General features: G+C 43.0%; 1 protein-coding gene across 1 annotated transcript in view; it reads left to right on the top strand.

The window, feature by feature from the left end:
* The window catches only part of PRELID2 (PRELI domain containing 2), a 66,345-nt gene extending 62,342 nt beyond the window's left edge, over positions 1-4,003 (top strand). The window contains exon 7 of the mRNA XM_082213529.1: positions 3,795-4,003. The gene's annotated coding sequence lies outside the window, so the exon portion shown is untranslated. The remainder of the gene's footprint in view (positions 1-3,794) is intronic.
* Positions 4,004-16,617: the final 12,614 nt, after the last annotated feature.

Below are 16,617 nucleotides of genomic sequence, written 5' to 3' on the forward strand. Positions count from 1 at the left end.
TATACATCTTTATTTTGAAGTAAGTCCTGTTGCATTCAGTGGGGCTTTCTCTCATGTGTCTTAGGGCTGCAGCCTGACATAACTGCGTAACTTCCTTTAAAGTTCATTGATGTTAATTGCAGCAAATAAGCAGCGCTTGGTGAATGCAGTTAGTATATGGGCGTTGTTGTGACAGAAACATAAAAGGAGCAGGGCCTTGGCAAATCTTTCAGTACCTTCTAGAACTACCAACCGTGGCAAGTAACAAAGTTTGTTATCAAGATACTTGCAACGCTGGAAGTTTCTGCTTTTTTAAAAAAAATATATATCCTGAAGTTATTCCTGCTAGGAATGTTATTCTTTAGGGTGGGGATTTTGATCAAGAGCTTTAGGTATTCTATTGTTGGAACGATTCTATAAATAGCCAAACTATGCCAGGTGCACAAAATACATAAGAACATTTTTATCGATCAACTTTTGTTCTGGAGAGTGTGCAAGCATTTTATTGTTCACAGTTTAGTTCCTGTAGAACTGGGAAGCTGGTCTAGGGGTGGGGGTGGGTTGGCTCAAAACAGCAGAGCACAGTGAGGTCCCTGGTTTAGGGGAGGGATAGACAGATACACTACCTTCTCTTGCATGCTCCATTTAGGATTAAAAAACCCCAAATCAACCACTCACACTTTATAGCCAGCTAGGTAAGTGTATGTTTAATTCAGCTAGAGCATGGGTAGGCAAACTAAGGCCTGGGGGCTGGATCCGGCCCAATCGCCTTCTAAATCTGGCCCACGGATGGTCCAGTAATCAGTGTGTTTTTACATGAGTAGAATGTGTGCTTTAATTTAAAATGCATCTCTGGGTTATTTGTGGGGCATAGGAATTCATTCATCTACTCCACCCCAAAAAATATAGTCCAGCCCCTCACAAGGTCTGAGGGACAGTGGACCGGCCCCCTGCTGAAAAAGTTTGCTGACCCCTGAGCTACATCACCATTAACAATGGAGGATGCAGCATAAGTTCTTAAGAACATATTTCAAAGTGTAATTTCACCTCTCATTTTTGCTCCAAACACCAACGCTTGAGAAAGAATGCATGATGCGAAAACTTGCATTATTTTACACAAACCATCGGCTAGGTCACAGGAGTCATTCCATTTTCCAGGTGGGTTAGCAGTTACCACCTAGCAACGAAGATGTTGACACCTGTAGGCTTGGACTCTACAGTAAGTTAATTTAAGGAAGTTTGCAGAAGGGAATGTGCCATACTCTCATTCCCCTTGCAGCTACCCGATCACTGCGCACCCCCAAGTCTCTCTGGAGGTCAGGAGGTCCTCTTGAACATTGTGGGACAGGACACAGGGTCTGCTAGGAGGTCAGGGAAGGGGAAACCTTTTCTTTTTTGAACTTTCTTAAGCTATTTTAGTTTACAAGCCTGCAAGATTGAGGGATATGGAGGAGGGCCTCAGAGGACGATTGGAGCATGTGGAGAAGGAGGTGGTCCTTAAAGTATAGCCAGGTTCCAAGCCATTTTGAGCTTTAAAGGTTAGCACCTTGACTTGAGCTCAGAAGCAAACTGGCAGCCAGTGCTAAATTGTGCATGACCCAGTCAATCTGCCCAGCCCCCAGGTGGAGACAAATTGGTTACTATGGGCACTGCCAGCTAGACACTTTTCCTAGCATTCAGCACACAGGTGCAGCACACCTGGAAGTCTCATGGGACCAGCAATGATTCTCTAGGCTGCTTGCAGATCATCCAAAGGCAGATGCCTCAATATATCAGCTTTCTCTTCCTTTGACAGCCAGAGTAGTATGGTGGATGCAGTTTTGGAAACAGGAGTGGGAATCAGGATTGAAACCCATGCTTATCTTTGAAGGTTGCAGCATGACCGTTGATGTGAGGACATGTTGGCCAGGTGTTCTTTGGCGGAAGAGTGATATACAAATGTGATGTGATAATTTGCTTATATGTGCTTCAGAGTTGCAGACCACAGAAGAGATGTGTGTAGAGTTGCCATATTTTGAAGAGCAAAAAAGAGGATGTTATGACGGCCATTCAAAGCAAATAAATGCAATTTGTCCCAAATTTTACCCCTGAAACAGAGGACATGTGGATGCTCATGTGAAATGATGTCTACGTGCATCTCTCCTGCTGAATGCTCAGCGCAACCCAAAAGACACACAAGCAATTGCTGCTTTGTGCTTTTCATGCCTTTCCCTGCAAAGAAGTGCTTTCCATGTGGGGAAGTTGAAATGCTCAGTCTGAAGCAGCCTTAAGTGAATGCCCGTCTATAACATACCATCCTGACAAGCACAGCATGGGAGTGGAAATCTGAAATCAAGAGCAATCATCAACAGTCTGTGCCTAGGCATCATGCAGAGGTATCGTTTGTTACCAAACATGGAATATTTATTCTGCGCATGGTGGTGCACGGAGTGCTCAAAATGAACCATTTCCAGGCCCACGTTTGTCTTCATTGAAGAGACATGCTGTGCTAATAAACCATTTCACTCTCCCTCCCCAGTTTATTTTATTTTGGCCTGGGGCATTTCTCCCACATTTAGTACAAATAATGAACTTCAGAAGCAAGGGGTAGCATTTAGAATGAGAAAATACGAACGGCACAAATCTATGGCTGCAAGAAATTCCTCTGCTATGATGCTCATTGACACATTTTCCTACATATCTCCTCTTGACATGCACAGTGCTGCTCTGGACACCCAAAGGAACAAAGGAATATACTTTACGCCCCTCCTTAAGAGGTCCAGAGGGTGGCAACACAAGAACGGGCCTTCTCTGCAGTGGCTCCCCATCTGTGGAATGCTCTCCCCAGGGAAGTTCACCTGGCGCCTTCATCATACACCTTTAGGCACCAGGCAAAAACGTTCCTTTTTAACCAGGCCTTGGTTGATCCAATCTACATCCTATGCCCTTTTAAAATGTGGTTTTTGTGGGATTGGGGCTATTGGGTTGTTGTTTTTATTTTTATTAGGTATTTTGTGGTTTTTATGTCCTGATTTTATTCTGTGAACTGCCCTGAGACCCCTGGGTATAAAGTGGTATATAAATTCTAATAATAATAATAATAATACTGGGTCAGACTATTGATCTCTCTTGCTCAGTACTGCCTACACTGACTGGAAGCAGTTCTCCAGGGACTGAACCTGAGACCAGCTGTATGCAAAGCAGATGTTCTCCTACTGAGCCATGGCCCTTTCCCATAGCCTCAAATTGTTTTGTCGCAGGGCAATTTCGGTCAGACTTATCTTGTGTCACCTTCCTCCGTGCCTTGACACATAACTTCAAGCTGCATCTGTTGTGAGCCTTTGAGTTAGATTTCCAAGCAAGCAATTATTTTGTTGACCTTTGTGTTGATTGAAATGCATCTATTCATGGACCACATGCCAGTTCACAAGCATCCTATACCAAGTAATCAATTTGCACTGGATGCAAATCATTAGGCTTAAAAGTAAGTCATTCTGAGAGCTGGTCTACACAAAAGAATTTCTCGACCTTCCCTGGCCTTCCCTGGGGAAGAGTAACTTCATACCAATATGGAAAATAAATATCCATGAAAGAATCAACCAATACACATTTTGTCATTATTATGCTCAGAGTCTAGACAGTATCACGATCAGCTGGTCATTAAGTGGTTTGAAAGACAGCAACACCCAGGTAAAAAAGGATGTGAATGCATTTGCAACTGACGTGGTCTCAAGCAATAAAGTAATGAACAAATTCAAGGCAACCAGCGAAAGTGACAACTTAGAAATTGCTGTTGTTGCCCCGGCGACTGACAACCCCTTTCTTTATATCTGCAGAACTGAAAGTGCCAGTCTCCAATCAATTCAATCATACAAATCGGCATTAAAAAAACAAAAACAAAGAACATGCTATTCAGAACACAGTGAAAAACAACGAAGACTGTAATGTGTAATATCTTGAGGGCTGCTTTTTCCAATCCCCATCCATTAGGCATGAGGGAATTTGTGGCATGCTGTTAATTAACATAAAAATTAGTCATTTGAAATGCTGAGTATAATTTGATGTTACACCACAAGAAACAGCCAAGGGCCAAACGGCATGTTACATTATTTGTGCTCCCCCCCCCTCTTTTTTCTTTAGTGCTTAAAACGGGCACTTTTATTCTCAAGAAAAGGCAGCTGCAGGGCCCTAATCTGAAACACCCTGAAATCACCTTTCCCTGCCTGCTTTTTATCCCCAAAGGTGCTGCTTGAAAACCTTACGGACTACTATTTATCACTGGATACCATCAGCTAAGTTGTGAAGCTAACTCTCTATTTCAGGTCTTGATCTTGAACCCCAGATTTGTTGCATTCCAGATGTAAGTACCTTCTTGAACTGATAAGGGTCTCTGACAGATTTGTTTCCTGCCCACAGTTGTTGTTTTTTTGTTTGTACAAGGACCTTTTCTCAAGCCCTTTTTCCTTAAGTACTTTTGTCAGTGCAAAACCTGTTACAACCATAGCTCAGACTAAACAGGTTCATTTTCTTCAAGGCAGCTTTTATACAACCTAGTTAGCCTAAAAACTAGTGCTAATCTAGTCATATGGATACTAGGCATATGAAACTCTCCTGAGAAGGGCTGTTAGTTCATCTGCAGCAGGAGTGGGGAGCTTTACGCCCTCCAAATTATACTGAACTATGACTACATGGAGCAAATCCCCTATGGGGAAAGTGTTTGAGATTTTTTATTTGACAGAAAAGGCAGGTTAGAGGTGACATGATAGAAGTCTATAAAATTATGAATGCTATGGAGGAAGTGGTACAGAAACGGGATCTTTTTATAATACCAGAACTCATGGACATCCATTGAAACTGGATGTCAAAAGATTCAAGAATGCGGCAGCTAGACTGGTGACTGGGAGCAGTTGCCGAGACCGGTCTTGAAAGACCTACCCTGGCTCCCATAACGTTTCCGAGCACAATTCAAAGTGCCTCGGTCTAGTATACCTCGGTCTAGTATACCTGAAGGAGCGTCTCCACCTCCATCGTTCTACCCGGACACTGAGGTCCAGCGCCGAGGGCCTTCTGGCAGTTCCCTCACTGTGAGAAGCCAAGTTACAGGGAACCAGGCAGAGGGCCTTCTCGGTAGTGGCGCCCTCCCTGTGGAACGCCCTCCCACCAGATGTCAAAGAGAACAACAACTACTAGACTTTTAGAAGACATCTGAAGGCAGCCCTGTTGAGGGAAGCTTTTAATGTTTGATGCATTACGGTATTTTAACATTTTGTTGGAAGCCACCCAGAGTGGCTGTGGAAACCCAGCCAGATGGGCGGGGTATAAATAAATAAATAAATAAATAAATAAATAATTTTAATAATAATTATTATTATCGGAAAGTACTTCTTCACACAGTGCATTGATAAACTATGGAAATCCCTCCCACAGGAGGCAGTGATGGCCACCAACTTGGATGGATTTAGACAAATTCATAGAGGGTATGGCTGTCCATGGCTGCTAGCCATCATGGCTACGTTCTGCCTCCATGGTTGGAGCAGTATGCTTTTGAATACCGCTTGCTGGAAACTGTGGAAGGGAAGAGGCCTCTTGTGTTCAGGCCCTGCTTGCTGGTTTCCCACAGGCATGTGGTTGGCCACTGTGAGAAGAGGATGCTGAGTTAGATGGGCCTTTCGCCTGATCCATCAGCTTCTTCTGATGTTCTTAACTCCCATCAGCCCTAGCCCTGGAGACTGGTTGAGAAACAACTGAGTCATCGGGAGGAGGCCATGTACTTTGTCTATGTGTAGTTCAGGCGTCCTCAAACTCAGCCCTCCAGATGTTTTGAGACTACAATTCCCATCATCCCTGACCACTGGTCCTGCTAGCTAGGGATCATGGGAGTTGTGGGCCAAAAACATCTTGAGGGCCCGAGTTTGAGTAAGCCTGGTGTAGTTGAATGGTGCATGTGTGCTGGCCACACCTACATTTTTATTGGTCATGCCCACTGCTGGAGTGTGCCCTTCCTCACAAGGATTGGCCAAGAGGGAATGCAGCCCTCAGGCTTGAAAAGGTCCCCCACTCCTGATGTAGACAAGAGTGCACCAATGGTCTGACTTGCTGCATGGCAGCTCCCTATATTTCTATGGATGTCACATTCTTGCCTCCTTATCCCCAAATATGTGGATGTTAGCTGTGGCTGCTCAGGGGATAGAGGGAACATCAAACATCAGTGGCCCATAACGGGAAATGGGGCACTGCCCCACCAACATCAGTCTTGATTCCTTCCCCCTGCCTTCTTACAACCAGTCCAGAGTGTGGTCCTGGCTGGCTGCTTCCTCCTCAGCATGAAGCCAGTGGAAAAAAGACAGTCATGGCACTGGAATTCCTCCTCAGCATAAGTCTTGCCGTAGCATAACTCACCAGGGAGGGAAATGGGGGCAGAAGTAGGATTCCTTGGCTCTACCTTTCATAGTCTCCAGCACCACCTACTGTTTGCCTCCCTGCATGCTTCCTATCAGCCCCAATGGGTACCAGCCACCATTGCAGATCCTCCTGAATATATGGAAAGCAATGTTTCATAGCCCTACAGATCTTAAACGGTTGGGGGCCTTATCTAGAAGCTGCAATGATTTGAATACATCAGCCACTCTGTACTTCCTTTTTCCACCTTTCACAATTTCAGTCCATTATTTGTTTTAGTTTTAGCTGTTTTCATTTGCCCTCCTGCTCTTTGACTGTTGGCCACGCTAATGCAGTTATGAACTGTTGGCTTCTGCTTTACTTGGCATCCCCCCCCCCAGCCCTGCTAGTGAAAGATTAAGGGGTGGGAATGGAGACTATTAAGGTTTCACTGTGGTGTTGCAGCTTCCTGGCTTCACTTCAGAGGTTCATGGCAGCAAACATATAAATCTGTCTTGAGCATGATTTATGACTTAGCATTGAAATAGTATAATGTAGAGATGCAGAAGAACTATTATGAGGCCATCTAGTCAATTCCTAGCCAGCACAGAGAATTGCATTCCTCCTGAAAATATATCTTGTAGTATTTAGTCACTGTCTGGTGAATTGGAACAGTGTTTTCACAGAACTTGAGTCTGATTAGGTTGCTGTGAGTGCGTTCTTTTCATCGATGTTGCAGAAGCATGAACAAAAGCATAGTTTTTTCAGAAAGGTTCCATTACCTGTTTGGATTTTTAAAAAATAACAGAATATTAGCAATGCTAGAATTAATCACTAGATGAATCAATTAATGTTTTTATTGCAGATTTAATCACCCTGCCTTCCCCCATTAATCGGTGGGCCTTCATATTGCAGTTTTGATGGGGAAGCTACTTGAATACAGGGTTTCACTCTGGAACAAGCTTCCACTATTTCATTTCTTCCTGTCATGCAGCTATGAAAAGGATAGGAGACTAACCATAAAGGTGGCAACTCTAGTGAAAAATGGCTTTTCCTTCCTTGTGTTATCCAAAGCCAGCAGATAATGCTGAATTCCGCGATGAAGCCACAATGGCTTTCTTGACTTGACCTGAAATCTGTAAACTAAAAATCTACAGGGTGTTGTCAAGGGATGCGGAATCTGTGGCCTTCCGAATGTTGTTGGACTCCAACTCCCATGTGCTCTAGCTAACATGGCCAATGGACAGGGGCGATGAAAGTTGTAGTCCAACAACATCTCAAACCAAAGATGGAGAACCTGTGGCTCACCAGATGTTGTTGACCAACTTCCACCATCTCTGACCATTGATCATGCTACCTGGGGGTCCTGGGAGTCCTGGTTTGAACAACAACAACAAAAATACAGTCTGATGTAGTACAGTACTGTACTATGAAGGTGAACATGGTCACTAAGCAGTTTGAAAATGGTGACCCTTTTTTTCCTTTCCCCAAACCTTCTCTCCTCCCTTCTTAGTCTTGAAATGCATTATGTGCTGCTACGAAGCCCTTTTTTTTGTCCTTTTGCTTTTGTGTGAACCTGATTGCGCTACAAATCATTCCCAACTTTCTATAGCCATCACGAAGCCCTCAATTTTTCAGAAATACATAGCACTTAGGAGTCTTGGGTGTCTTGGCACTCAATTCTGATAATTGCATTATTAAAAACCCCATTGAGCAGGAATACAAATACACGACTCCCCGGGACAGCTCTGTAAAAGAGGCTGAAATTAAACTTCACAGGATTAATATGATCTTTGTTGGTGTTCATCAGTCAAAAACGGGAAAAGGGGAGTGTGGGGGTGTCGGTGGGTGAAAGAGAGAGAATCAGGATGGGAATGATAGTTGGCGGAATACCTGAAATCTTTCCATAACTCGACAAATAAAACCATTTTCTTGGATCTTTTTGTTCACACCTTCTGTTCATCCTTGGCAGCACATTCAAGAAAATGTGTTTGGAGAAGCAGCTCGTTTTAAATATAGTGTTAAGTAACAGTTGTCAAAAGCGGGATGGATGCAGAAACTCTGTGGCTCGCTGCAAGTCTGGTCCAATTGGGTGCTGGGAGGTGCTGCAGGTCAGGGGTATAGAACGTGTGCTGTATATGGAAACCCCCACGTCTGGCTGAATGTATCTCCAGCTGTTGGGCTGGAAAAGAGCTAGTCAGAGGCTGGAGAGATGCTGCCAGTCTGAGTACACATTGGGCTAGAACAGGGACATCCAACGTGGTGCCCTCCAGGTCTTGTTGGAGTACAAGCCTGCCCCTCCCTGCCCCTTGGCAGTACTGCCTGAGATCATTGGAGCTGATCTAGAGAGCACCACGTTGCATAGCTGTCAACTTACAGATTTGAAAATAAGGGACCAGCAGCCTTGAAAATAAGGGACCAGCAGCCAAAATAAGGGACCTGCAGCCTCTCCTGTTCCAGGCACTCCAGTCTTCCTGTCCTCCTGCAGTCTGGTCAAACTCATGCTGGTAGCTTCAAGAACATGGTCCAACCAACTTTGTAACCAGAGGTTCAACTGAATAGAACCTGAATCACATGCACCACAAGGCCTATGCAGCCTCAACTTAAGATGGCTCCCCAGCCTGGCTTTGCACTGCAAAGTTTGCAGCAGCACGTGCAACAAAATGGCGTCCAGCATTCAAAAAACCCCTCAGCTTGCATTAACTAGCCACACACAAGGCATGCAAGCTCCACCCCCCAGTCGTTCTTAGACTTCTTATTGGGTGAGCAACACAGCCAAGCAACACAGTTGGAGCCTCCCTCCTCCCTGGCCGGCAGGGAGGGAGGGAGAGGAGCTGCTCCCTTTGAAATTTAAGGGACATTTAAGGGACATCTATCAATAAGGGACAGCAGCGGGACATGGCGCTGGAATAAGGGACTGTCCCTTCAAATAAGGGACACTTGACAGCTATGCCACGTTGTCTACCCTGGCTTAGAGGACAAACCAGTGGTTTGGCTCTGACTTGGCATAAGACAGCTTTACATGTTCAACTTAACTAATCGTTGAACAGAAAGAAACACAACACAGTGGCTAGCTCAGAATAACTGCTGGCAGCCGCTGTCTGTTTAAGGAGAGAAAGGAATCCTCATATTTCTTTTTTTATATATAAATTTTTTTTATTGGTTTTACAAAGTTTTTTAAGACAAACAAACACATAAAAAGACATACAAACACGTATAGTTTCATAACATTTTTTCATAAACCTCTTTTCTCGGACTCCCCCATACCCCCCCTTTCTGCATCCCAATGTCCATAATTTTTTAGCAACTTCTAAGTATTTCTTTCCGACCTCTGTCATCTTAATCTTTTCTTTAATCTAATCTTATGTCACTGTAACCCTTTCTTTCTGAAAACCTCGACATTCTAGCATTCATCAAGTTTATAGTAGTCCTTGAGATAGATTTTAAATTTCTTCCATTCTTCTTCCGCCGTCTCTTTTCCCTGATCACGGATTCTGCCAGTCATCTTGGCCAATGTCATGTAGTCAATCACTTTCATCTGCCATTCTTCCAGGGTGGGTAGATCTTGTGTCTTCCAATACTTTGCGATAAGTATTCTTGCTGCTGTTGTTGCGTACATAAAGAAAGTTCTGTGGAATCCTCATATTTCAGTGCTAGGATGGTGGTGGAGTGCTTCAGCCAACACTGTGCAAGTTCCTTGGCATTGGTTGTGGCTTCTGATGTCAGCAAGGCTGACTATTCAGTCACCAACCTTAAACTTACATGATCTTGTCTGTGGCAACCCCTGACCCCCACTGCCACACCTCCCCATAGCAGTTCCCCTCCCTTTGCTATCATGACACAGTGTTTGCTTGTAGAATTGCCTAGCAAATCATCTCTCTACCCGCTGCTGAATATAACAAGGTTCGAAGATTATTTTTCCGGTCACAGCTTTGTTGGAAGGCTTAGCAAGGCAGGTATGTTTCCTCAATGTACTCATTAAATTAACAGAACAAAATTAACCATAGCTTACATTGTTTTGCATTTATTACATGTAAATGAATAATTAGCTTTACCAGGAATAGTTTGATAGGAGCAGGCTGTGGGGATAGAGAAAAGACTGTTTTGTTTTCTCCCAGTTTTGTGAGCTTCAAAATTAGAATTATAGAGATTCAAACAATGCATCAAGAATGTACAACAAGCAATATAATGTTCATGACAGAGAGAAACCCCCAAAAGCAAGAAATTATAGATAAAACTAAGGCAAGCAGAAGAAAGTTATATTGTGGGGAGCAAAACAATGGAAAATACTATATTGAAAATGCTCTTGGTTGTCTCACACCAAATTAGAAGGTTATTTTATTTTATTATCTTTATGACTTTGCCAGCCTTCTCTTGTCCTAATCAATTTGGCCAGTTTAATCATTTTGACAATGTGCTGTACTTTCATCAGCCAGCCCCCAATTAGTTGTGGGAAGTTTGCACTTTCCTCATTTGTCAATGCTAACTTGTTCGTGGTGAATTCCAATCCATAGAACTCACTTTAGAAAGTAGATATACCCTATGAAAATAACATCAAAAGGTCAAAAGGGACCCAAATATCCCTGAAGAACATCTGCATGGACAGGAGACCATGTAAGCATCTCACATATGTGTTTGGGTGATTTCAGTGAGAGTTGGGTTTAGACAAGTGTCACTGGGAGGGCATCTAAAAGACAGTTGCTTTTTATAGAAGAACTGGACAGTGTGTTTCATGTCAGATAGAGAATCAAAGATGGCTGGTGGGGGAACTGTCACTGTTAATCCCCTGTTCCAACTTGAGCCCCCAATGATGCCCCCCGCACATTCCAGTTTGATCTCCTTGAAGTGCTGCAGTCAGCAACCACACCTTCCCCCCTGGATAGCCTTACCTTGTAGCAATGGTGGTGCAATAAAATGGGAACAAAGTGGACAAGCCAAAGTGCCTTGGCTCCCATCGCATGACTGTACCACTGCTGATGTTAGGGAGAGGATAATTGGTGTCTCTAGTGCTGCCAGGCACCTGAAGAGGTGGCAAATCTCAGTGGCGATACCGGAAGGGTATGTCACTCCCTTTGAGCTATGGAGGGGTGTGTGGGCCCCTGCAGCTGCCCAGGTATGTCAGATGTGATGCTGGACTTGCTAACAATACAGATACCTTCTGGGATGGGTCATTCATGCACACAGCCATCAAATGAGGGACATGCAAGTGTGAATCAGACCATAAGGCCTGGCAGCAGGAGATGGGATTGACTTCATTCAAAAACATGTATTTGAGCCACTGTAAGGAAGCATTTATGTTCTGTCTGCAGTGTTAATTCTTTGGTGTCTGTTCATATATGTAAGTCATATACTGCTTATTCAGTCCAGTGACAAACATGGATGTATGAACCTGCTTCCAGAGAGAATCTGCAATATGGGGCCAAAGTGATGCAGCTCCATTCCATAAAAATAAATGTGGGTATAGGTCTGAATACATCTACTTTTATCTTTTGATAACCAACAACATGTCTTCTTTCCTTGTAACAACATCATTTGTGGTGGTGGTGGTAATTAGTTCGGCCATTTTGCTGGATTACTGCTGTAAGCCTTGCAGTGAAAATCTCCATATGTCATCATTTATTGCCCAAACCATTCACTATTTATTTTATTCCTAAAGCATGTTAACTGTGATGTATCTAACCAATTTATTCTTATCACAGAGAGAAAACAATTAGAGCTAATTAGACCAAGTTATTCAAGTCATCAAGACTCATCAGATTAAAAAAAAAAGAGGTCTTCGACTGCTGTGAGCTTATTACAAGCTGAGAGTTAATATACTGAGTAACATAAAGGGAAACAAGAATATCAGCAGTCAAATGCAGAGGTATTTAGCAGAGCTGACAGTAGTACTTACCAAAGGTAGAGTAATGATAAATTACACGGAACATTGTTTGGTGGAGCATTTGTTCACTGAACATTCACACAATGTAGGAACACAAAATGTTACTGTTTTTATTGACAGACACCTTAAATTTGGTTTTGAAGTCACTGATTTTGTAATAGAATCTGCATTGAAATTTTTACATGGAAGTCAGTAAGGCACTGAAGTGTTGAAAATGCATTTGAAAACATGTTTTCTTTGCCTAATAACAATGCTGTTAAACTCACAGTATACTTTTCATAATAAAGGTGCAGAAACCATTTAGCAGATCATATTTTAAAGTTTCTGGCACTTATGCCACCAATTTACTAGCATATGAATTATTTTACAGAGTGCAATTGGTGACAGTTACAGCTGAAACCCTACAATCAGCATTCAGTTGGCTGAGGGCTCATAGGATGTGGCATAAAATGCTGTCCTGCCTGTGGGGAAGCACTTACAGTGACAGGACACAGGAACAGGACACAGGACACAGGCACAGTACACCTGCAGAGAGCTATGCATGTGTAGATGTACTGCCAGCAATGGAGGCCAAAAGAGGATGCTCTGCTAGACCCAAAGGTTCCTAATTCTCCTGATTCTTCTGTTATGTTTCCAAATAGGACGTGAGGGTACAGCCGCTCTGGAGTTTCCCCATCACCACACACACACACACACACACACACACACACACACACTGCTCTGCCCAGCTGCAACCCTTTCTACGAGTCCCTGGAAGTAAGCTTATTGAACACAGTCATACTTTTACTTCTAAGTAAACACACAAAGATGGCCCACTTTGAGAAGGTACTAAATTATCATCTTGAAATCCTGTGTTTCAAGGGGTACTTGTCTATATAGCCGTAAGCCTGAGTTTTCTCTGTTTCAGATGTTTCCGAACAGTTCCTTATCAGCTTGTGTTTAAGACATTTGTCCTTAGTGGTTGAAAGAGAGAAGAGAGGAGGGTGAGAAACGAGGTGGGGGGGGGATTGTTCAGAATGTGACTGGATGATATGGGCAAAGAACTCTTTAAGAATTAATTGAATCTATTCTTGGACAAAGCAGGGAATGTAAAGCATGGTCACCATTCTAAGGCAAGTGTAACTCTTGGTTTCACTTCCTAGTCCTCTCCCTTTTCTTCCTTTTTGATTGAGATGTATAAATATGGGCTATTTCATTCATGATATGGGACAGTTTCTTTTCTTCCACTTCCATGGGAAAGTCCCAGAGAACTTTACATTCATTCATTTTTTTGTGTTCATTGTTGTTACTGTCTCTGAAATGAAATCATTCACATCCTGAAGATATTGTGCTAAAGATGAAAGAGAATTGCCACAACCATTTCCACATTTAGAAAATTTTGGCCAGGGCCCAATAGTCCTACTCCCCTAAATCTGAGTGAGGAATACTGGGACATTGTTAGATGCAATTTATTGAAAAGCCTCATTTCATGCAGTGACACGTATTGATCCAGGAAGATCCATCAGGTGAAATGTCCAGAATAGGGACTGCTATGGAATTTCCTAAAATGCCTTTGTAGACTACCTACCATCCATTCTGTCCCAGATCAATACATATTATGCTTTAAAAAAATAAATCCTGTATATGCTCATTGCCCTTCTTTCCATGATGTAATCCGTTCTTTCATGCTTTCCCCAAGATTTATAGTCACTAAATTTGAACACACAAAAGTTTGATAAAGGAGAGAGGGCCTGTGGTGGTGAAACTTCATATTTTCATTTTTATTCTGGGAAAAAAGGGAGGAGGAATGAGAGATATTGGATTAGCTTCAGAAGAACCATCCCCACCATCATGCATAGGTTCATTTATGTCCACATCAGCAAGTTTCTGAAAAAGAGAGAGGCAAAATAGCCTTTCTGGTTCCTGTATATTCCTACGCTGCTGTTTGTGTGCAGCACACATATGCAAAGGTTGGTGCAAGATTGATTTGTTGCGAGTACACATGGCAGCTTACCATGTTAATCAACAGAGTTGAGCACTTCCATGTGGCTTCTCTCTGCTGTAAATAAGTAAAATAAATAAATAAATAGACGGACGGACGGACATCTGGATTAAATGTCAAAGCCTCAAAGTAGTGAATGGCATGGTTGGGCTTGCAGACTTTTGTTCATGAATGCCGTCTAGAAGGTGACTTTGTGCTCACACCTCACTTTTGTTCCAAATCTGCTTTTTATTTTAATCCTACACATCACCTTGGAGAACTTTGGCTTTTCAAAATTGCAATTTGGAGGCAGGTGGAGCGCGTCTACCAGCTTTGGTGATATAAGGAATATCAGGTCAGCTGAAATGAGTTCAAGGCTCTTGCATCTTCCTACGCTCTGATGAATAAAACATAGCGATTAAAGGCTGACTCCAACTCCCACTGAAGCCAGTGGGAATGTTCTGATTGATTTCAACTGACACGAAGTAGAACAAGCCCAGGATGTGCCAACAATAGAAGATGCAGGGTAGTGTTCATCCAAGTTAAAGTAGCTCAGAGTGAGCCCCAAAGAAAGCCAACCCGTGTCAATTTTCAGAGCCAAACAATGGAGCTAAATTAAACATCCTTGGTGTATGCCAGACCTCTGTAACCCCAGAGAGAGTGTCCGTGGGGCTGATTTACTATATTCCCAGTTTTGAATATAACATTCCCTCAGCCCAGATTTCAGTTGCTAATATTAAGTTCATTTCTGTGATCCATGTGTAGCAATGCATATAAATAAAAATGCAGTGGTACCTCGGGTTACATATGCTTCAGGTTACAGATTCTTCAGGTTACAGACTCTGCTAACCCAGAAATAGTACCTTGGGTTAAGAACTTTGCTTCAGGATGAGAACAGAGATCGTGCTCCAGTGGGAGCAGCAGCAGGAGGCCCCATTAGCTAAAGTGGTGCTTCAGGTTAATAACAGTTTCAGGTTAAGAACAGACCTCCAGAACGAATTAAGTTCTTAACCCGAGGTACCACTGCAATGGAAAGGAGTTGCCATGTATAATTCTGATGGGTGTTATTTCTCTCTCACCCAAACTTCAGAAGTTACTGTATTTAACCAGCCTCGCCTCCTGTTACATAAGATTGTCCATACTAGTTCCAGAAATATCTCCTGTCCCTTTACTTTCTTGTTTCCATCAGAATTTTCTTTAGGCAGGTCTGTCTGAGGCCATTTACTTTTCTAAGCATCAGTGTGTCAGCCAGTTTTTAACACATGGGCATTTTCACTTGCCATCTGCCAGGAACTCAATGCAGAAATAGTCTAGTTCTGTGGCAACCAGATACTTGACCCTTAATAGCGATCTCTGACACACGCTGCAACACTGAGACCATATAACTATTCCAACCAGTGTTTGGAATAGTTACCAAAATGTGCATGTATACATCTGATGTCCTGTGAACTTTCCCCCATCAAAAAAAGAAGGAAAGGTTAACAGGAAGTACATTTATTTGTTGGTTGAAAACAGTAACAACAGCACTAAATAATCTATATAAGATAAAATCCCAAAACAGTGCTTTGGAAGAGTACTGGGCATATACAGATACATGTGCAAACGCAGGAATGTCCAACCTGGTATCTCCAGGTACTGTTAGACTACAAAAGCCATCATCCCTGACCATTGACCATGCTGCGTGGTGATGGTGGGAATTGGAGTCCACAAGATCTAGAGGATGCCACCTTGGCTACCCCTATTCTGAGGCATTTGTGACAAAATAAATGTGAGGGAGAGGGGAAAAGCCATATACATGAGGCCACACCTGTATGATTCTTCTACAAACTGGGTCCTGGTTTGAGAAGTATATGGCTCATAGCCAGGACAAAGATATGGGGATCCTTGAAAATACAGTGGTCCCTCAGGTTAAGAACTTAATTCGTTCTGGAGGTCCGTTCTTAACCTGAAACTGTTCTTAACTTGAGGTACCACTTTAGCTAATGGGGCCTCCCATTGCCACCGTGCCACCATCGTGCGATTTCTGTCTTCATCCTGAAGCAAAGTTCTTAACCCAAGGTACTATTTCTGGATTAGCAGACTCTGTAACCTGAAGCGTCTGTAACCTGAATCATCTGTCACCCGAGGTACCACTGTAATGTTAGACCCATTCTGAAAAATGCTCAAAATGGATAACGTCTTAAATACGGCGATGGGGGACTTGTTCTCCAGGTGTTCTTGGAGTCCCCACTCCCACAAGCACCAGATAATGTTACCAACAATCAGGGATGATGGGAGTTGTAGTCAGTTTACATCTGTTGGGCCACAAATTCCTCATTCCTGCTTTACTTCTCAAATGGTGAGGAGGCTGTGGCATTTGTTTCTTTATGACTGGGATTTATAACCCATTTCCCAGCTGAAACTCCCAAATCACTATTTTTTTAAATATGGCACGCATCAA

The sequence above is a fragment of the Podarcis vaucheri genome, assembly GCF_965113315.1.
Source record: "Podarcis vaucheri genome assembly, chromosome: 2".
In the NCBI taxonomy this organism is placed as follows: Eukaryota; Metazoa; Chordata; class Lepidosauria; order Squamata; family Lacertidae; genus Podarcis; species Podarcis vaucheri.